This window comes from Podarcis raffonei, chromosome 12, assembly GCF_027172205.1.
Source record: "Podarcis raffonei isolate rPodRaf1 chromosome 12, rPodRaf1.pri, whole genome shotgun sequence".
Classification (NCBI taxonomy): Eukaryota; Metazoa; Chordata; class Lepidosauria; order Squamata; family Lacertidae; genus Podarcis; species Podarcis raffonei.
Genome location: NC_070613.1, coordinates 36,359,568 through 36,379,522, shown reverse-complemented (window position 1 = coordinate 36,379,522; position 19,955 = coordinate 36,359,568).

Sequence of the window (19,955 nt, the reverse complement as noted above, 5' to 3'; positions counted from 1 at the left end):
TTTATTCATTCCCCACCCTTCTTTCAAAGAAACATGAGCCTAGAGTATATTGCAGATGGTCCTTCCTATAATAAAATAGTTGGGGATCGTTTGCATTTGAGAAATCACAGATGCCCACTTTGCCTTGCAGCAGTATTTGGGGAGAGATGATAGAAACACGCTCCGAAAATAAATCTGACTATTCTGCAGTGCTAGATAACTGACAAGTGTTCGTCCATCTGCCATAGAACAGTCAAACTGTGAATTCATTTGTTTGATATTACTGCGGAATAATTGGCTGTTTTTTTAACCTTGATGCCTTGTTTACATTCTGGCACTCCCTGTGCAACTTTCAGGGCTTATTAGCTCAATGATGTCTGAGAAGCAAATGATTTTTCTCTTACTTTCAGATGAAGATGGAACTAGTGCCATCACTTTTCCACATTCTGTCTGTGCCAAAGGCTCTTTAAACTCATCATTCCTCTCTGCACCCTTACAGGGATGAGTTCAAAATCCACCGGCAAACAACTCATTGCAATTGCTTTCACAGGTATGTATTCTATGTGTGATCAATACTATGACATGGTCATATGTTCCTGTCTGCACTAAGATGAGGCTATGCAATGCATTCACCCAGACATTAAACTTACAAGTTGGGTTCTTTTCTACACAAACATGCTAAGTATGAAGAGAAAGATCTTTAGATCTGCTCTGACAATCCACACATGATTCCTTTGTTTACCAATCACAGTGGCAGAGCTGCTGATTGGTAGCATCCCTGCTATGCCTATCGGAAGTGCCTTGTCTGGAGCGCATGTTGGTTGTACAGATCAGCAGGGAGCTCCTATGGAATGAAGTACCACCAAAACTGTGGCAGCAAAATTCAACACAAATGGTTAGTGTTGGAAAAGACGTTGGAGGTTATCTGCCTTAGCAACCAGCTCATCTTGCAACCCGGACAGATGGCCGTTCAACTTCTGCTTAAATACTTCCAATAAAAGAGAGCCGACCACATCCCAAGCCAGCCTGTTCCACTGAAGAGTTGGACAGCTCTTCCCCTTGCCAAGTTTGCTCATCTTTCACCGAAATATACTTCCATGCCGTTTCCACCTCTAAAGCAAAAGAGAACAAGTCTTCTCCAAGCGTGACAGTCCTTCCGATGTTTGAAGATAGCTATATTTCCCCTATAAAGAAGGCTGATCACCAAAGAATTGATGCTTTTGAATTATGGTGCTGGAGGAGACTCTTGAGAGTCCCATGGACTGCAAGAAGATCAAACCTCTCCATTCTGAAGGAAATCAGCCCTGAGTGCTCACTGGAAGGACAGATCGTGAAGCTGAGGCTCCAATACTTTGGCCACCTCATGAGAAGAGAAGACTCCCTGGAAAAGACCCTGATGTTGGGAAAGATTGAGGGCAAAAGGAGAAGGGGACGACAGAGGACGAGATGGTTGGATAGTGTTCGGGAAGCCACCAGCATGACTTCGACCAAACTGCGGGAGGCAGTGGAAGACAGGAGTGCCTGGCGTGCTCTGGTCCACGGGGTCACGAAGAGTTGGACACGACTAAACGACTAAACAACAACAACAACATATTTCCCCTTAATTTTCATTTCTCCAGGCTAAAACAAACCCATCTCTTTCAACCATTCGTCACAGGACTCTGTTCCTCATAGGACCCCGAGCTCTAATACTAGGCCAGCTGGACATGCACAACTGAGGCTTCATCAGGCTTTGAGAGCTGGACAGAATATAATGAAAGCAGTGTGTTTAGTAATCAAGCACTTTCTTTCAGTTTATTTGGATGCTCGAGCTGAACTGAGACCATGAGCTGGATGATTCATGCCTCTTTCATTTTTCCATTCAATCCATTTTCTCGGGAAAGGAGACATAAGCAGTGAAGCCAATATAGTTTTATTGGATCCAATGCACTACCACTGAAACAAATATATGTACACCCAGACCACTGCACTTTTATTAAAATAAATAGAATTTAATTCAAACCAGCATTCAATAGCCTTTTTTTAAAAAAGAAAGAAAAGAAAAGCAATGAAATTTAACTCCACCAATACTTCTGCTCAATGTGTTTTCACAATCAGATTCATTTGCTCCACACAATATATATTTATTATAGGTAACACATTTCATTAAAAATAAATTTACTGAAACCAAGTTTCCTCTGAATCAACAGCAAGGAATTCTGAGTAAATGTAAGATTAGATCTTGAAAACTGATCCTATGTTTGTTATTGATGGTGATTATGTATACGAGGAACGAGGAAGGGAGGAGAATTTCATGTGTTCTGTATTTTTAAGTGAACTGACCCCTTTTGAACTTCCTAGATTTATACATGCATTGGAATGTAATTATTCTTCACATTTTGCCCTTCTTCAACTTTTGTGACATAGTTCTTGGTTCAAAAACCTACCAAAATGCACATTTTTGTATGAAATACATAGAGAAATGTGTTCATTGAGATAAAATGTTGAGTGTGCATTTAAATGCAAATATTTGTGAGGATTTTTATTTTAAATTAAAGATTAACACAGAAATGGAACGGACTTTAAATAAACACTTTAGATTGTTAAGGCAAGACCTTTCCACCACATTAATCAACCACCTAACTCTGGTCACAGCCAAGGGCATCACCAGCCATTTGCAACATTCACTGTGCGGGACCTCTAGTTCTTGAGCCCTGTCTATAAAGTTCTGTCAATTGCTCCAGGACACTACTGAGACAACTTGTATGTCCTGCCTCAGCTGCAGGATTGCTAACCATGGTCCTGAATCCCATACCCAGGTCCTTCTCCAAGCTGCTGATTCTGGACTCATCTACACAGCTACAAATAAAACATTTTTAATGTGTTGTAAGGTGTATTATATAAGTGTGACACTAGATGGGGGCAGTGAGTTACGCAAAATTCAATGTATTTTTCAAAATGTTTTTTAAGCATTTTCACAGCGTTTTTAATATGCGGGTAGATTCCACCTTTGTCTTGCCTTTCTGTCTTGTCTGGAACTGCTGAGCTGTCCCTTGCTTGCAGATCTCCTGTCTGCAGTGGTGGCAAGACAGCCCATTGAAAGTCATGGCCCTCTCTGCTGATGTCAGCATTTGATTGCTACCCATGGCAATCTCCCTGTCAGTTTGTCAGCCTCTTGAAGACTTGATAATGGGGCACCTCCTCTTCCATAGGGGGAACAGCTGCTCCTGCCTCTTTTTCAGCCCCTACCTGTCAGGGCATGAATAACACTGGGCCCAATCCACTGGTGATTTCTCCCGCTGCCTCCCCTAGGCAACCCAAGCCCTGCTAAAAGGAACGGAAACTGAGCACATGAGCACAACAGTCCTAAATTCAGGGCCCGCTGCAGATGCTCCTCTGGCAAAACAGTTTTGAGTGGGGAAACTGCTTCCCCTGCCACTCTCCACTAGAGCATTGTCATGGCCACTTCCATCATGGCCTTTCCAAGCCACGGCTTAGCAGCTGCAGCTGCCACTCTTGCTTCTTTCTTCTCCGCCAGCCTGACACAGAGAAGGAGAGGAAGGCCTCTGCTGAGTGATTTTAATTAATACTGATGTTTATCAAGCTGCAGAGGAAGCTACTGCTGCGTGTCGTGTTGGTTTACAAGAAAATGGCATGGCGCTGTCGCAGGCTACCCTGTCTTCGTCGTGGATGAAATGTCATGCAAAAGAAATTATATAGCAGGAAACCCAGACAAATGCGAAGATTTACTCCGCCTGTACACTATCTGAACATCAATACAAGAAACATGATTTGGAATAACAGCGGTAGGCTGTTGTGCTACCATATTAAAGGCCAAGTTAAAAACTCAAGCAATGTTGTACCGGGGAATGTCAACACAGGGAGGTACTTCCTTGCAATTTTCCACAGTCAGACATTCTGAGAAAGGCATTTCCCATCAAATGTGGTGGAATAAAATGCAATGGCAGACATTGTTTACCTTTTATACATGCAAGCAGCCGCAGATAATCCAAAAGCATGGTGTCAGAACCTCTCAGGATAACTACAAATTACAATGAGCCCATTTACAATGTTAAGCCCATGTCTGGAGGCAGCTAACTCTACAGTATATCTTGATAAATATTTGAATATGTAGTTTTGTGAAAGATATTTTTAAATTTCAATTGTCCTCTACAATTAAAACGATTCTCTTTGGATATATATGTGTGGACAAAACCCACGCACAGTGATGAAGAGTGGAGCTCAGGTCCTCTGGCTCCCTGTCTGCAGCAATAAAAATTGAGTATTGCCTCAGTTCACTCTCTTATTTCATATGACACAGGACCATTCATATGTATGGAAGCTTGTGTGGTATTGCAGACTGGGGGGCTCTGCACCAGGCTCCCCCAACTCCCACCAGAAAACACTTTGCTTGCTAAATTGTGTGCTGAATCAATAAATCATCCCAGCCTCTCTCTCCTAATCTGCACTCCCCCTTTGCACCCCTGTTATCTCACCTTCACCCCATGTCCATGTCTCCTTTCCCGCAACCCCCTTGCACACAGACCACTCCCATGTTAACCTCCTGCATATTCATTCTTCCACTCATTGCAGCTACTAAGCATGCTTGTCACCCTCTGCTTGTCACCTTAAGTCCCTGCCCTGCTGATCTCACCCTGTTCCTGCCCTTAGAACCTCAGGAATCAGAATGGTGACGATCTAGTGCAATTATAGTGTATATATGCGCACACACGTAGAAATTAAAGAGTGGGGTGATCACCACAGGATGCAGCAGATTCCCTAACAATACTAAAATTGTCAGTTTAACTAGGCTATTTCCATACAAATGAAGCTCTTTCTTCACAGCACTGCTATTTAAGCAGTGACTTTTGTTCTAATTATACTTCCTATTGTTTTACTGTTCAATTATTGCTACTAGAGAACTATGCTCCCCTGCAATTTCACATTGTATTGCTTGGAACAAAACGGGTGAAATCCTGAATTGCTTGAAACCACCAGTGCTCCAATCTTTCTTCAGCAGATCGCAGGCACTTGTACAGCAAAGGAAAGGATGAGCTATCAAAATCCCAGCAGGACAGCATCTCTTGGCTTAGCTAGGCAAAACAAGAGAGATCCGTCAATGGATCAATGTACAGCGGAGGCAGAACATAGAGTTTGCATGCAGAAGGTCCCAGGTTCAGTTCCCAGATAGGGCTGGGAGAGACCCCTGTCTGAAACTCTAGAGAGCTTCTGCCAGTCCATGCCAACAGTGCCAATCTAGATGGGACCATGATCCAGCTCAGTGCAGCTTCCAGTGTTCCATTGAGAAGTTCTGTCCTCCGTGTCTCTCCCTGTGTCTGCGGTGCTGTTTCAGGTGGCCACCTCACTCTGCCTAATGATAGGGCCGGCCCTATTGAAATGGACCCAGTTAAAGGGAATACAATATGTTACAGTGCAGCTCGGGTGACAGGAGAACCCAAAGCTCATCAACAGGTCACATGCCTTGCATATAGACTCCCAGTTTAAAACCCTGCCATCTCCATTCAAAAGGCTCTTTGACAGCAGACCTGAGACCTTGAAAAATGAAATAGAGTCTTTTAAAAAAAAACCCTCTAGAGACAATGTCTAGGCTTAAAACACACTCATACCTTTGACAGAATTGGATTCAAGAGGATATTAAAGTTTCCTTTTGAATTAATGCGCCTGGAAAGTCCAGAGTCCCAAGGTATTGCTAATTTCAATTCATTCTTCTGCCTTTTAATCTAAAATAATCAGCCAAACACACAAACTCTGGCTTCATTCCTTTCCCCTTTCGAAAGCCAGTGGCGAGAAATGGTCTTGCCTTCGGTCAGTCCAGGAGTGTGCTCTCGTGTGATAGAACTGCTAGATAATTAGCACATGCTACCTTTAATTAGAATGAATGAGTTTGATTATTTAATTTCCAATAAGACAAAATAAATGGTACCTAAATCCATAAATAATGAAGAGCCTTGTGCTGTTTCCCCTGTTATTACTTTTAGTGTTAAGAAGTAGGTCACTTGGTGTGGGCATAAACAAAGAAGATAAATGGCTAGAAGAGGAATGAATTTTCCATAACTTGATTAAAGGATAAGGTTGGCTCCTCGGAGAATGTTGCCGTGCTTAATGATTTTGTTGTTGTAGTTCTTAATGTGTCTAATGTTTGCTGCTTAAGAAAATCAAGAAAAATGTTAAAAGGTTGTTCTGTGGGGAAACTACCAGAAAGGCAAAGATTTGGACCCAATGGAAGGAGAAAGAGTTGTAGGTGCCAGAAGTGGGCTACTTTTGAGATATCCTCGCCTAAATGCTCGTCTGCACTAGCCAGACAAATGTGCCTTTGTTTCACATTTGTTACATGCATAGACACAGTATCCTCGTATCTTAATCGAAAGACTATTGCATGTTCCCAGAAGTCCAATTGCTATAGTACTTACTGAGTAGGCTCTACTCAGCAGATTGTGGTTCTGTTAGCATTGTAGCTACTTCCTGGGCATTCTTGTGACATAGTCAGTGTGCCAGGCCCAAAGGAGGGAACATGGCTGAACGTTAGGGCTGGATCCTGGGCAGCAGTCAGCAAGCCAGGACCAAGAAACAACCCAGGAATCAGGAAGTTGGGACCAAAACACATCAAAGGATATAGGAACACTCTACAATTCAGGAAGACCTTGTTGCTTGAACCAGGCTCAACTGGAACAGGAAGCCCTTTATACTCCTTCAGACCCAAAAAGGCTCCAGTGGGCTAGGTGGAGTCAGTCCCGATTCCATGTCCAGGAGGTTCTTCGCTGATAACGTGGCCCTTTATATACCGTATTTTTCCGTGTATAAGACTAGGTTCCCCCCCCCTAAAAAATAATGTCCAAAATTTGGGGGCATCTTATACACGGATAGATCTCCCCTCATTTTCTTAAATTAGAGTCCCTAAAACATGGAGGCGTCTTATAGACAGAAAAATATGGTATATATATAAAAGAAAACCAGTGGGTTCATGGATCACAAACAAAATCATTTTACAAAGGCATACACTTAACAAATGTGTGTGCACTAGTGTTGTAGACATTTCCCTATGTTTGATCAGAATTTTATTTTTTAAGAAAGACTCTCCTCCCTGGAAGAGAGGGGAGTGGTTGTGGGCGGGAGCCCGAGCTCCGCCCCTGGCCGGGGGCCTTAGCCCCCGCCCCTCCTCACCTGGCTGGTGCCCATGCCCACCGGAGGCAGCCAACCAGGTGTCTCCGGGGGGCGTGTTTAGCAGCTTAATGCTGCGGCTCCAGCTCCGCCTCCTCCTCAGTCGTCGTCCTGCAGCGAGTCACCCACCCTCCACTCCCATTTAGCTCAGGGTCTAGGTTTTTTGGCCTTGCTATGGACCTTAGGTTGGTCGCCCCGGTTGTCTGGGGGGCCTGGTAGGAATTTTTCCATTTGGCATTAGGCTTTTTGGTTTTTTCGCCTACCTCGTAGCAATCGTCACAACTTTTGTGGTATTGGTGGGTAGGTTAGGCATTGGATTCATGTGTGTCAAGGGCTAGGTGTGGCCATCGCCTATGCTATCTACCGTGGGTTATTCCGTTAAAGGAATCTGGCGGTCGTGTATTCTGTCCGATGCCTGCTTGGCGGGAGGCCATGGCACGACCCTCGGTGACATCAGGGGGTGAGCCTATAGTTGGATTAGCATCAACAGGCTCCACCTACTGTTGAATAAACCCACCTCCTATAGTCATCCAATGCCTAAGCCAATACCTTTTCACTGCTGTAATCAATAAAGTTGTGGCCTTTTCTTGCCCATTAACCTTATATCACGTGTCCTTGTGTGTTTATTTCACATAGCGGGGGTCGGGCCCTCGATCCACAAATATCTCCCAGGAAAAGAAAAATAAGCAGTAGCAACAACAACAACAGCAACTTTTACAAGCCTGCAAGACTGCCATCACTGAAAAGTATTAATATTAACTTGACTTCCTTCAGGTCAAGTAAGAAGGAAAGGGAAAAGGGGGGGCAGTAGTTCAGTCTTGATTTCTGCATGCTCAATTCTTGTATTAGGTTTTCTAAGCAAGCTAGCAAATGCCAGTTTCTGGCATGCAACTTCTTAGACCTCCTAAGAAATTTGTGGCATGTCTAAGGAAAAAAAAGAAGGGAAAATAAATGCAAAGTCTTTCTGAAGTTGGTGTGTGGCTCAGCATGGTTTATCTCCAGCCTATAGCTCTTTCTCTGAATTCAATACTGCAGGAGCAATTTAATGCAAACCCAATTTATGACTTAATGCTCCAGGGACCATAGTGGGAGATTGTTACATTATTCTTTTCTAATCCTATTTGTGTTTTAATTTGCTAAGTCTGTAATGAGGTGCATGCCTTGAATAGATTCAAGATCTTTCACATTGCTTTTGACTTTGTTTAATACAATAGATTGTACAGTTTGTGCTCAGACCCAGGATGCTCAGGTCAGTATTTTCTCTTCATTTTCTACAATGAGAGAGAATAAAATTACAGCATGGAAGTAATTGCATCCACGTTTTCTTGTTTATCACTTAATGGTTTATTTCCTGTTGTAACTCCGCACATTTGATGTCACAAAAATCAATAATAACAGGCATTCTAGAGTGATTACTCTGAAAATATCACTCAGCTCTTATTAATAAAGTGGTTGGATTTACTAGCCAATAATCAACACAAGCCTTATCTCCATTTAATACAGATACATGGAATCCTTATGCTAACATTATAGACAGAATTTCAAAATACGATAAATGTTTGAGCATTGGAATGTTCACTTGTATGAACAATGAAAAGGCCAAACTTACCATGCTGTTATGCTATAGATTTCAGTGTGTTTATGGCAGGGGTCAGCAAACTTTTTCAGCCGTGGGCAGGTCCACTGTCCCTCAGACCTTGTGGGGGGCCAAACTATTTTGGGGGGGATGGACAAATTCCTATGCCCCACGAATAAGCCAGAGATGCATTTTAAATAAAAGCACACATTCTACTCATGTAAAAACACCAGGCAGGCCCCACAAATAACCCAGAGATGCATTTTAAATAAAAGGGCACATTCTACTCATGTAAAAACATGCTGATTCCCGGACTGTCCGCAGGCTGGGTTTAGAGGGCGATTTGGCCGGATCTGGCCCCCGGGCCTTAGTTTGCCTTTGCATGGTTTATGGGCTGAAATTGTCCAAAAGTCCCACATAATTACAGAAGAATGGTGATATTATCCAGAAGCTTCCTTGGGAGAGTCTGACCCTAAAAGATGGCGAAGAAGAAGAAGAAGAAGAAGAAGAAGAAGAAGAAGAAGAAGAAGAGGAAGAAGAAGAAGAAGAAGAAGAAGAAGGAGAGAAATAAAAAAGATATATTACACAGCTGTCTGGTAACCAAATTCTGCTGTGGCCAAACAGCAGAAGCAACCAATAGTTGCCATTTGGGACCACCCTCCCAAAATGAGATGGGACAGGGCAGCAGAGAGGTTAGGGCTGTGTGGGTGGACCATCAGGAGCACCAGATTGGCAGCCCAGCCTTGCTGCCACCATCCCTAACTTCACCCAGGTAAGCTACAGCAATGCTGGTGTCAGGAAGGTGGCTCTACAGCTCCAGTTGCCCCATTTGCTCAAAGGACAAGCTCATCAACAGCTGACATAGTGCAAGTCAAGTGGTAAAGATGTGGACAACTGTGGTCATGTTCCTTAGCAACATCTCCTCTAACGTACGGTGATCTTTCCCAACCTGGTGTCCTCCAGATGATATTGGAGTCAGCCATCAGCCTCAGCCGGCATGGCCAGTGGTCAGGATGAGGAGAATTGTAGTTCAACAGCACCAGGAGGGCACTAGTTTGGGGAAGGCTGAGGTACACAATCTAAAGGGAGATCCAGAGTAGTGTGACTGGTTCGGTCACATAGGGTGCAGAGCTTCTGGGGCATCACAGCAGATACCACAACTATGACGTCCAACGGAAGACAGGAGGCAGAGAGCACCCACCAGAATTTGGTATCACACAGGGCACCACTGAAATTTGAGACACCAAGGTCCACCACTGCACCGTCCTTCAGATCTTGGGGCAGTTCGCAATGTAAAAATACAATATAAAAACACAAAATCTCCTATTCAGCTCCCAGTCCATAGGTGTACAGTACAGAGAAATCAAGAATAATTGTTAGAATATAATTAAAGAATATCTATTCTTATTCCTGTCCTAAAGAAGGACTACTTATATCTTGAGAGCATCAACCAAGATCCTTGGAAGGTACTTGGAATCATATCCGGTAACAAATGCATGTCTCCTTCAAGAATTAACCATTTACTATTGGCCCAAAAATGGAAACAAGAAGAATTACCAACGATGGAAGAAAGGAGAATGAAATTAATGGACTATGCAGAACTTGATAAATTAACACAGGAAGGATCCGAAACCGACGGGACCAGAAGTTCACCAAGGACTGGAGTAAATTTACAGATTATCTGAAAAGTATATGCGATGATCAGACAACGTTTGTAGGTTTGCAAGAAGCTCTGTGAAGAATTAATATTAGAAATATTGTAAAAAATGAAAAAGGAGATAGGATATGTTATGAATACAAGGCAATATTAAAGTAGGAAATGCGTAATAAGTGAATAAGACGGAGGATTATCAGAGGAGCTGAGGGAAGTCCAAAAAGAATGTATCTGTGATAAAGTGTGTGTTATGCTTTATAATTTTGTATTGTAAAATCAATAAAAATATTTATATATATAAAAAAAGAATTAACCATTTACTTGCACTTTTATTTGTTTAAGTCACAAATTAAATGAGAGACTATATCTTGTTTTCTACCAGTGATCCATATACATTAAAGCTAATAAAAGACTCATTTATTAGGGATGCAGTTAACCTTAAAACCAAACACCAACATTTAAGCTATTTGCACCCTTTTCAACGAGTTGGTAGCTGTTAGCTGACCTTTCTTCCAGCACTGGCATATATCAGCCAAAATAATGCTTTAACAGGTTTTAGTACCAGGCTATATGTTCTGTTATAAGGAATAGCAAATGTTTAATCATAAATATTTTAATGGCTTCAGGGATTCATGGTATTCAATGACCGTGTTAAATGATAATAATCACATCTGGTTTATTACTACAGTAATTCAGCTGCTTCTCTTCAGTAGTTATTTTTTATTATATGTGCGGTGCTACTGTCATGGTCATTTATAGCCGTAATATTTTAAAGTGGCTCATTTGTTTGTTTAAGGACAGTTCCACAATATATTTCCATAGGAATACACGTTTTGTACTGTTCTTGCACGCTGCAATTCGGAAATTTATCATAATCCTGTTGCAACAAAAGCAGGCTTGATGGAACTCCTGTGAAAGTCTTGCTTTCGGTCACTGCAGAGTGCAAGACTAGAGCCCAACTCACCGACAGCATACAAATCGATATGGATAACTTGACCCAAGAACCCCTACCCTTCACACATGCAAGCAAAACTCACTGCAGTCAACTGAAGGCAACCAACCAGGCCCTGGTCTATCCAGTTTCTCTCACTGCCAATGAAAACTAATAAATGAATAGGAAGAGAACCTACTCATGTGACACTGACACAAAAATCTTACACGTACACTATGTAAAAGAATGACAGTTTACTGTTCCCCTCTCTCCCCACCTCTCTTCTCGCCCAATCTTATACAGTGGCACCTCGGTTTTTGAGAGTATTGGAAGCCAAACATTTTGGAACCCGAATGCCAAAAACCCGGAAGTGAATGCTTCCATTTTCGAACACACCTCGGAAGTCGAACGGCTTCCAAGGCATGTTTCTCAGTTTTCTCATTTAAATTTGCTGACTGCCCATTGAGCCTGGGTTGTCAAGGTTGTCAAACGTTTCAGAAGTCGAATGGTCTTACGGAACGGATTACGTTCAACAACCGAAGTACCACTGTACTGTCCACAACATTAATGTCTCACATCGAACAGAACTGACCTCAAATAAATGAATGAACTGTCATAACTGAAGTTAACATGACATTAAAGGCCATTATGTAAGCTTCTTTCTCCAATTCTGTTTTCCTCTTGGCTCTGCTTGGCTGGCTTCCAAAAGGCGAATAACCTGTTTGGGCAAAACTGATGAATGATTCTGAAGCATCCTTCACAATGGAGGTATTGATGACTCATTTGGCCTACCGCCCCCTTTTCAGTAAAAAAAATACTCAGTGCCCCACTAGAAATCTACTGGGGGAGGGGCTGGCACCACAGCCCATCCGCCAATTGTTAAATAGGCAGGCAAGCTGCAATCCACTTTTCAGGCCTGAAACATGTATGAACGGTTTTTCAAAATTTTCTTCTCTTCTTTTTTATGCTTCCACACAAACACACCCTTATTTTTATTCAATGCCCCCCAATTGCACCCCCCAAAGGCTACTACCACCCCGTAGATTGCTACAGCGCCCCCAGGGGGCGGTATTACCCACTTTGGGAAACACTGAGTAAGAGACTAAGCTACTCCATTGTTATTCCATAATTTCTGTGGTGCAGTCTTGATGCTGCAGAAGAAGTCTCAAAGCTTCAGAGCCATGCATGGCATGTCCTGGCTTAAGCTGAACTCTTTGCAAGGCCTGAAAAATTCAGATCTGGATGACTAATTATCTGGGTTGTGCATCATATCTAGAGAGAACCACGGTGCCTTCATGACTCGATTGCTGCAGATAAATTCTTCAGCAATTTGTCATTTGCTTTGTGGATTTGTCAAAAGCATCACCTTTAATAATGCTGGCACAGTCCTGAAAATGAGGGTTATTAGTTCTCCCTTTTGCTTAAATAAGTAGCTGTCCAGCTGCTAACATTAGAACAGTACAGGGGTGTAGCTACAGTGTGTGTGTGTGTGTGTGTGTGTGTGTGAGAGAGAGAGAGAGAGAGAGAGAGAGAGAGAGAGAGAGAGAGAGAATGTGATGGATTTAGCACACTTGGGTTCTTCAAAATCTAAAAAACATGCTCTGCTGGATGCCTGTAAGGTTCAAGCTATGTTTAATTCAGAGACAATGTTATACAACAGTAGCCCTTTCAGGGAAACAGAAAACTGATACCACTTTCTATATATCACCCAGTAGAAACAAACAAGTTGTTCAAATGCACTGCAGCCGTGCCAGGATCATAAACTAAGTAGCAGTGTTTAAGAGAAGCAAACATTTTTGGGCTTGTTTTATCCCTAGCTTGGAACAGCCTCTGAATTCTGATCCTAACCTCAAGTGGGAAATGCCTGCAGCTCTAGGACAACTGAAATCAGCTCGCTTTCCAAATTCAGAATTTCCATGCCTAAGAGATTAATTATCGAGATGGGGAAGCCAACAGTGGAGGCGTTTTTGAAACAAGTGCTGTGCTGTTTAGCTAAAAGCAGCTCTGCTGAGGCCAGCAGAAATCATGTAGTACCTAAACTGCCTGCTCTCATTTCCTTTTTCATAGTTAAAATGGAAGCCCAGTGTTGGTTCTTATATACAGGAGAACTATCAGGCAGCAGTATGGGACATCTGCAAGCATTTCATTACTCTATGTCAGTTACATCCACTCATATATTAACGTTTAATAATTTCTGCATCTCCATGATCACCATTACTCCCATTTCACATACGAGAAACTGATTCAAATAATGATTTGACAGAAGGTTTGCCTGTGAACTTTTGTGCTAAACAGCAAGTGCAACCCAGTTTGTTGGCTTCAGATACAAACAAACAAACTATGAAGCTCTAAAAAATAAAGATTTGTGCTGTGTACATATGTTGGCATGCCCATATTGTTCCATTTGCCTTTGTCTTATTTTGGCTTCTCTGGAAAATATGTTCTTCTTGAATACAACAGAAAATCAATTATCCAACACCAGTTTTTCAAGAATCCCATTTTAGTCTGAATTTAGTCCAATATCAGAGATGAAACACATGGCTACTTAAGTGTATGGTGAATTGACCAAATGAATTGACTTTTGAAATGTGGGTTATTTTCAAAGGGGTGCAAGCAGAGACACATGATTCGTATTCTCTTTCAAGGTATGGCATTTCCGCTCTGCCCCATCTATATAAATACTTATATTTATTTAAGTTATATGCTGGGAAGGCAGAGACACAGGGATGTCCCTGGCTTCCTCTCTTTTCTGCCCCACCTACAAAAGTGCTATATCACAAAATGTATCATGCACAACCTTCCATGGGAGACCAACAAGGAAATTGTAACAAGGCCAAAATAGGGATTCTGGCCTCTGGTCATCATGATCTATGCTGACCACCACATTCAGGGTTGCTATCTGAAGCCAAGCCAAAGTCTTACAAATTTGTCTGAGTTTGGTACACTACAGTGGTACCTCGGGTTAAGTACTTAATTCGTTCCGGAGGTCGGTTCTTAACCTGAAACTGTTCTTAACCTGAAGCACCACTTTAGCTAATGGGGCCTCCTGCTGCCGCCACACCGCTGCTGCCTGATTTCTGTCCTCATCCTGAAGCAAAGTTCTTAACCCGAGGTACTATTTCTGGGTTAGCGGAGTCTGTAACCTGAAGCGTATGTAACCTGAAGCGTATGTAACCAAAGGTACCACTGTATCTCAATTCTCCAAAGGAACATCGACCCCGGATGAGTGTCTTCAAACCCCCTGGGATCTTGCTCCGGCTTGGCAGAGAGTGGAGGAGGCACCCGACTTTTGTAACAATTTCCTATCACATGGACTCAAGCACAGTTGTTGTTGTTGTTTGTCAGAGTCTACTAATACATTCAATTGCAAGCCATTAGGTGTTGAGTAATCAAGATACTGAAAAATCTGTTCTCATCCTGAAGCAAAGTTCTTAACCCGAGGTACTATTTCTGGGTTAGTGGAGTCTGTAACCTGAAGCGTATGTAACCTGAAGCATATGTAACCTGAGGTACCACTGTACTTATCAGAACACCATTCCCCCCCACAACCTAAATCAGGACAGATTTTTGGATTCTGTTTTCCCAGAACAGACATCTGCTAGAGCACATCTTCAAGGAGAGGCAACCTTGGATATAGTGGTGTCAATCTAGAAAGCACATGACATGTGCATGACCTGCGCCACTTTGGAAATTCTTCTCTCTGAAAGAGGGGTGGGAAACCTGTGGCTAAAGGGCAACATGCTATCCTTGACATAATTTCAAGCGAGTGGCAAGGAGAGATAAATGGGGAAAGGGGTGGTGCACACACAAAGAGAGAGAGAGAGAGAGAGAGAGGAGGAGGAGGAGGAGGAGGAGGAGGAGAAGGAGGAGGAGAAGGAGGTGTCAGGCGTGGAGAGTCCTCCCCTCCCTTCGGTAACTTCACAGATAAGAATTAACGAGAATTAATGGGAATTAATGGGAAGAATTAATGGGAAGTTCCTCACTCCCTCTGACTCTTTTGCTCTCTGATACATTCAGACCTCTGAGTCCAAAGGGAGAGGGATGTCCTCCAGAATCTCCAGTGATGTCTCAATTAGCTGCTCCCTCCCTTCTGGTTCTGTTGTCATTATCTTGTAACTGGGTAACTCCCCCCCTAAGCTGTTCAGCTTCTACCTCTCTCTCTGCTTCTGAACATGCTGTGGACAAGAGGGGTGATTCTTCACCCTCCAGGTCTCCATTGGAGAGAAGCTGGTCTGCCATAGAATGCATTCCCCAGTCCTCGTCTTCAGACCATTCCCTGACAGGAGGAGGAGAAAGCACACTCAGTTTTTACTTTGGTCACTGCTGTCCATGGCTGGCATGCAGCCTTTGACTGATTTGTTCCATGGGAATAAGGTCCTCAGCAGAAAAAAGAGTTCCCCACCTCCTGATCTAAAACCTCCAGAGAAAAAGAGCCTAGGCTGGGACAGAAGACAGTGAGAAAGCTCATAAGTGACTTAATCTTTTAAGATTAATTGGGGGAAATGGCATTGTACCAACGTACCCATCTATTTATAAGAAAATACATAAACCTAATTTGAAGGGAGAGCTCATTCTTCATCCCAAAGATGCCATTCTGAATAACCTTACCAACAGAGCCTTTTCAAAGGGAGCTTTACTTATTTCCTGATCCTGATGGGAGATGATACATACCTACAGCTTATCACCAAGACTACCCAACTACCGAGCGGCACATAAATGTGAAATCCACATACATCACAATGCCGCAGAGCTCACACCCTCTCAGGTCGTTCATGCCACATCCAGCTACCACGGGCAAAGTTCACCACCCTAATCAGAAGCAAAGGCTTCTCTTAAAGTTATACATATTCAATGGTCACATTTATCAGAATACAACAGATGCATGCGAGAAGTCACTCATGGGGAGATGACACTGTAGGGTATCTGCCAGAGCATGAAATTCATTGTGGGGGCTACATGACCAAGGTCTTTACTCAGCCCCAGAAGACTTTATTAGGCTGAGCTTAGGTTTTCCTTCTACAGCATTGCTGTGTCACTCAGGTCAAACTGATTCACTCAGTGCCTACACAAGCATAGCCTTGGGCATCTTCCAGCGTGAAAATGACCCACAACAGCTCCAAGTGTTGCTGAATTATTTCTGGTGTTTTTCTGACATGAATCAGTGCTTTAATGGGAACCTGAATAGGGATCGCCAAACTCATTCTGCTCAGGGCAAGGAAAGGCTTGGAGTCAGGTCACACAGGTGAAGAGACGAGAACACTGTTGACTAGGTCTCCAACTCCAGCATTTTAACTACAGCTTTCAAGATTATCATTCCCTGGGGGGGAGGAATTGGGGGAGAAAATTAACTGCCATATGCTTCACTTGGCTGCTGCTTCAGGAAATGGGAAGAAGTTTTAAATCACATTATTATATGATATGCCTGGTGATATGGTAACTTTTGGACCCTAAGAGCAAGCAATGTGAACACTTTTGCAAAAGCACTGACAAAAATCTGCCATCGTGACGAATGGAAAGCATGATGCTCAACTTTACTACCCACTACTTTAGGAACACTAGGTGGAAAAAAGCAGATATTTTTCATTTTAACTTCCAGACTAATGAAATTGCATGCAAATACAAAAGCCCAGGAAATATCACCATTGTTATTTCATTTTCTTTGTGTACAGTTCCTCTTTCTTTTCATTTGTCAACTAAGAAAGATTGGATAAGGTGGAAATTGTTTCCACTTTCATAAAAAAACTAGGACTTGAGAATGTTTTATCAATTATGCCTCTCCATTTGAGATAGAAACATTCCTCTTCTCCCAGGCCGATGGTCTTTTGTGTTGGGAATTCCATTCCACCCTTTGCTGCAGACATGGGATTGTTGCATGTCACATGTCTGTTTACTTTCCAGCACAGATTGCTGGTGTGAGTGGAACTTCCACTCTGTATTGCTTTTGCTTTTTAGTCTCTTTCTGAGAAGACGGCAAGGAGAGATGCCATGTTTTCTTTGTCCTGATTTATGTATAATAAATATATAGTTTAGTATGTGTCTACAGCCTCAAGCCTCTTCTGTTGCACAGTTTACACTGCTGAGTAAAGTGTGCTCAAGTCTGCAAGCTTGAGTCACCGATGTACGTCAGAGCAGAGGTTGATGAATCTCCGCAGCGGCAAGGCTGAGGGGAGATGCTGCAGCTGGGGCCGAGCCAGCTGGCCTTTCGACCCCCCGATTCTGACATTTTGAACTGTGTGTATTGTTGGAGGTTATTGTTTTGTTTGTTATTATATTATGTATTCTTGTATTTTATATTGTTAACTGCCCTGTGATCCTCAGATGAAGGGGTGGAATAGAAATTTAACATATAAAAATAACAACAACAACAACAACAACAACAACAACCAAGTGTCTTGATCAGACCAAAGTCTTTGGACTGCAACTCTCATTGGTCTCAACCAGTGCAGGGACTGTCGTGCTGGAGGCATCAGGTTGTGGGAGGCCACTGCAGGTATCCAAACATTTATTTACTTCAGAGTGCAGGGTCACAACTGTTTGGGAGTCCTACTAGCATTTTCAGTGTTGGGTACAAAAACATAAGATGTCACCTGTGGGGTACAATGTCAAGCCATAATAGCAGAACACACGGTGGACATGCAGATGATCCCTGGTTCCATTCACAGCATCTCCAGTTTAAAGGAATTAGTCATCTCAGGAGTGGCTGGTAGGGAAAGGCAGCTGTGCAGACCTGGCCTGGCAGCCATATCAGAAGGTGGGACAGGGCAGTGGTGAGATCCGGGCAGTATGGAGCTGTCCTTGGTTCTGCAATGAGTGACATTCCATTGCCCACTGTTGTCTGTGGGCTCCTCCTAAGGTCTGGAAGAGGACACAAGTACCATAACCTGCTTTTTCCTCTCATTGCAGGAGGAGCTTTATATGCTAAATGTTGGCTGTCAAAAGCACAGGAACACTACAGTAGTAGTAGTAGTAGTAGTAGTAGTAGTAGTAGTAGTAGTAGTAGTTATTCCACCCATCTGACTGAGTTGCCCCAGCCACTCTGGGCTGCTTCCAATACATTAAAATGCAGCAAGACATCAAACAGTAAAAACTTCCCTATACATGGCTGCCTTCAGATGTCTTCTGAAAGTCATGTAATTGTTATCTCTTTGACATCTGATGGGGGTGGAGCATTCCACAGGGTGGGCACCACTACCAAGAAGGCCCTCTGCCTGGTTCTGTGCAACCTCACTTCTTGCAGTGAGGGAACCACCAGAAGGCCCTCGGAGCTGGACCTCAGTGTCCGGGCTGAATGATGGAGGTAGAGATGTTCCAAAGCCATTAAGAGCGTCAAAAGTCAACACCAACGTTTTGAATTGTGCTCAGAAACGTAGAAATCCTCAGAAGCCTTCTCTTCCCAAGTCAGGTTCTGGAAGGTCTAAAGAAAAGGGAGGAATAGGTTGCTTGTGAGTCAACATACATCATGCTAAGTCTTGGTTTTCCTACCAAATGATTGATATATTTCCCTCATAACCAGTAAAGTTCTGGGAAACTCCTAATAGAACTTTTATATTCTTTCTCAGGACACAGCACACAAAATCAAGCACATGCACAGCTTCCAAAGGCCTTTCCTTCAAGAGTGCACACAGGAACGAAGCTGTTGATGCTGTGATTTATGCTTATGGCTGGAGTTTAGTCAAGGGAACAGATGTGCACGATCATCTTGATATGACTGAGGAAGACCATTCAGTTCTACTTTTTAAAGGCAGACAATCGCTCAGTTTTGTCAAGCCAGTTTTACACAACAGTTAATATGGGAAACGGCAATTTTTTTACTTCTGGAACTTGCAAGACAAGCAGCAGGAAAAGTCCAAATAAGTGATATTTAACAGGGGCTGGGGGAAGGGGAGAGAGACAAAAATAAAGGTTACCCTACACATCACTGTCTCTTTTCATTACTGTTTCAAATGTAGCAAAGTTGCTCTCTGCCAGTCCAAAAAGCGGTGCCAAAATGCCTAAGGCCAGCTCTAACAATAGCAAACATTATTAAATGTGTAGGACAACCCAGCCAGGGGTGTAAATAATGCAGTTATTATTATTAAAGTCAATTGAGAGAAGTTAAGAGCCAAGCATTGGGGGCATTGTAAAGTTCATTGCATCAATGCCAACAAGAGAAAGGGTTTCAGTCAAAGTTAAATCAAAGTAATGCAGGAATTTAAAAAAACCCCAAAGATTGTTCATGAAAGGAAAGATGATAGTCAAGACATAAAAATGATCACCCACTCTCAAGCTAAGGAGAAGGAATGTTGCCTTGGAGTGCTATTTTAGCAGTCTGGTTGTGCAAACATAACACCCTCTGTACACATTAGTCTCAGTGATCGCAACAAGAATTTCTAGATATGGGCTGAACTAAATCACCGAAGAATTGATGCTTTTGAATTATGGTGCTGGAGGAGACTCTTGAGAGTCCCATGGACTGCAAGAAGATCAAACCTATCCATTCTTAAGGAAATCAGCTCTGAGTGCTCACTGGAAGGACAGATCCTGAAGCTGAGGCTCCAATACTTTGGCCACCTCATGAGAAGAGAAGTCTCCCTGGAAAAGACCCTGATGTTGTGAAAGACTGAGGGCACAAGGAGAAGGGGACGACAGAGGACGAGATGGTTGGACAGTGTTCTCAA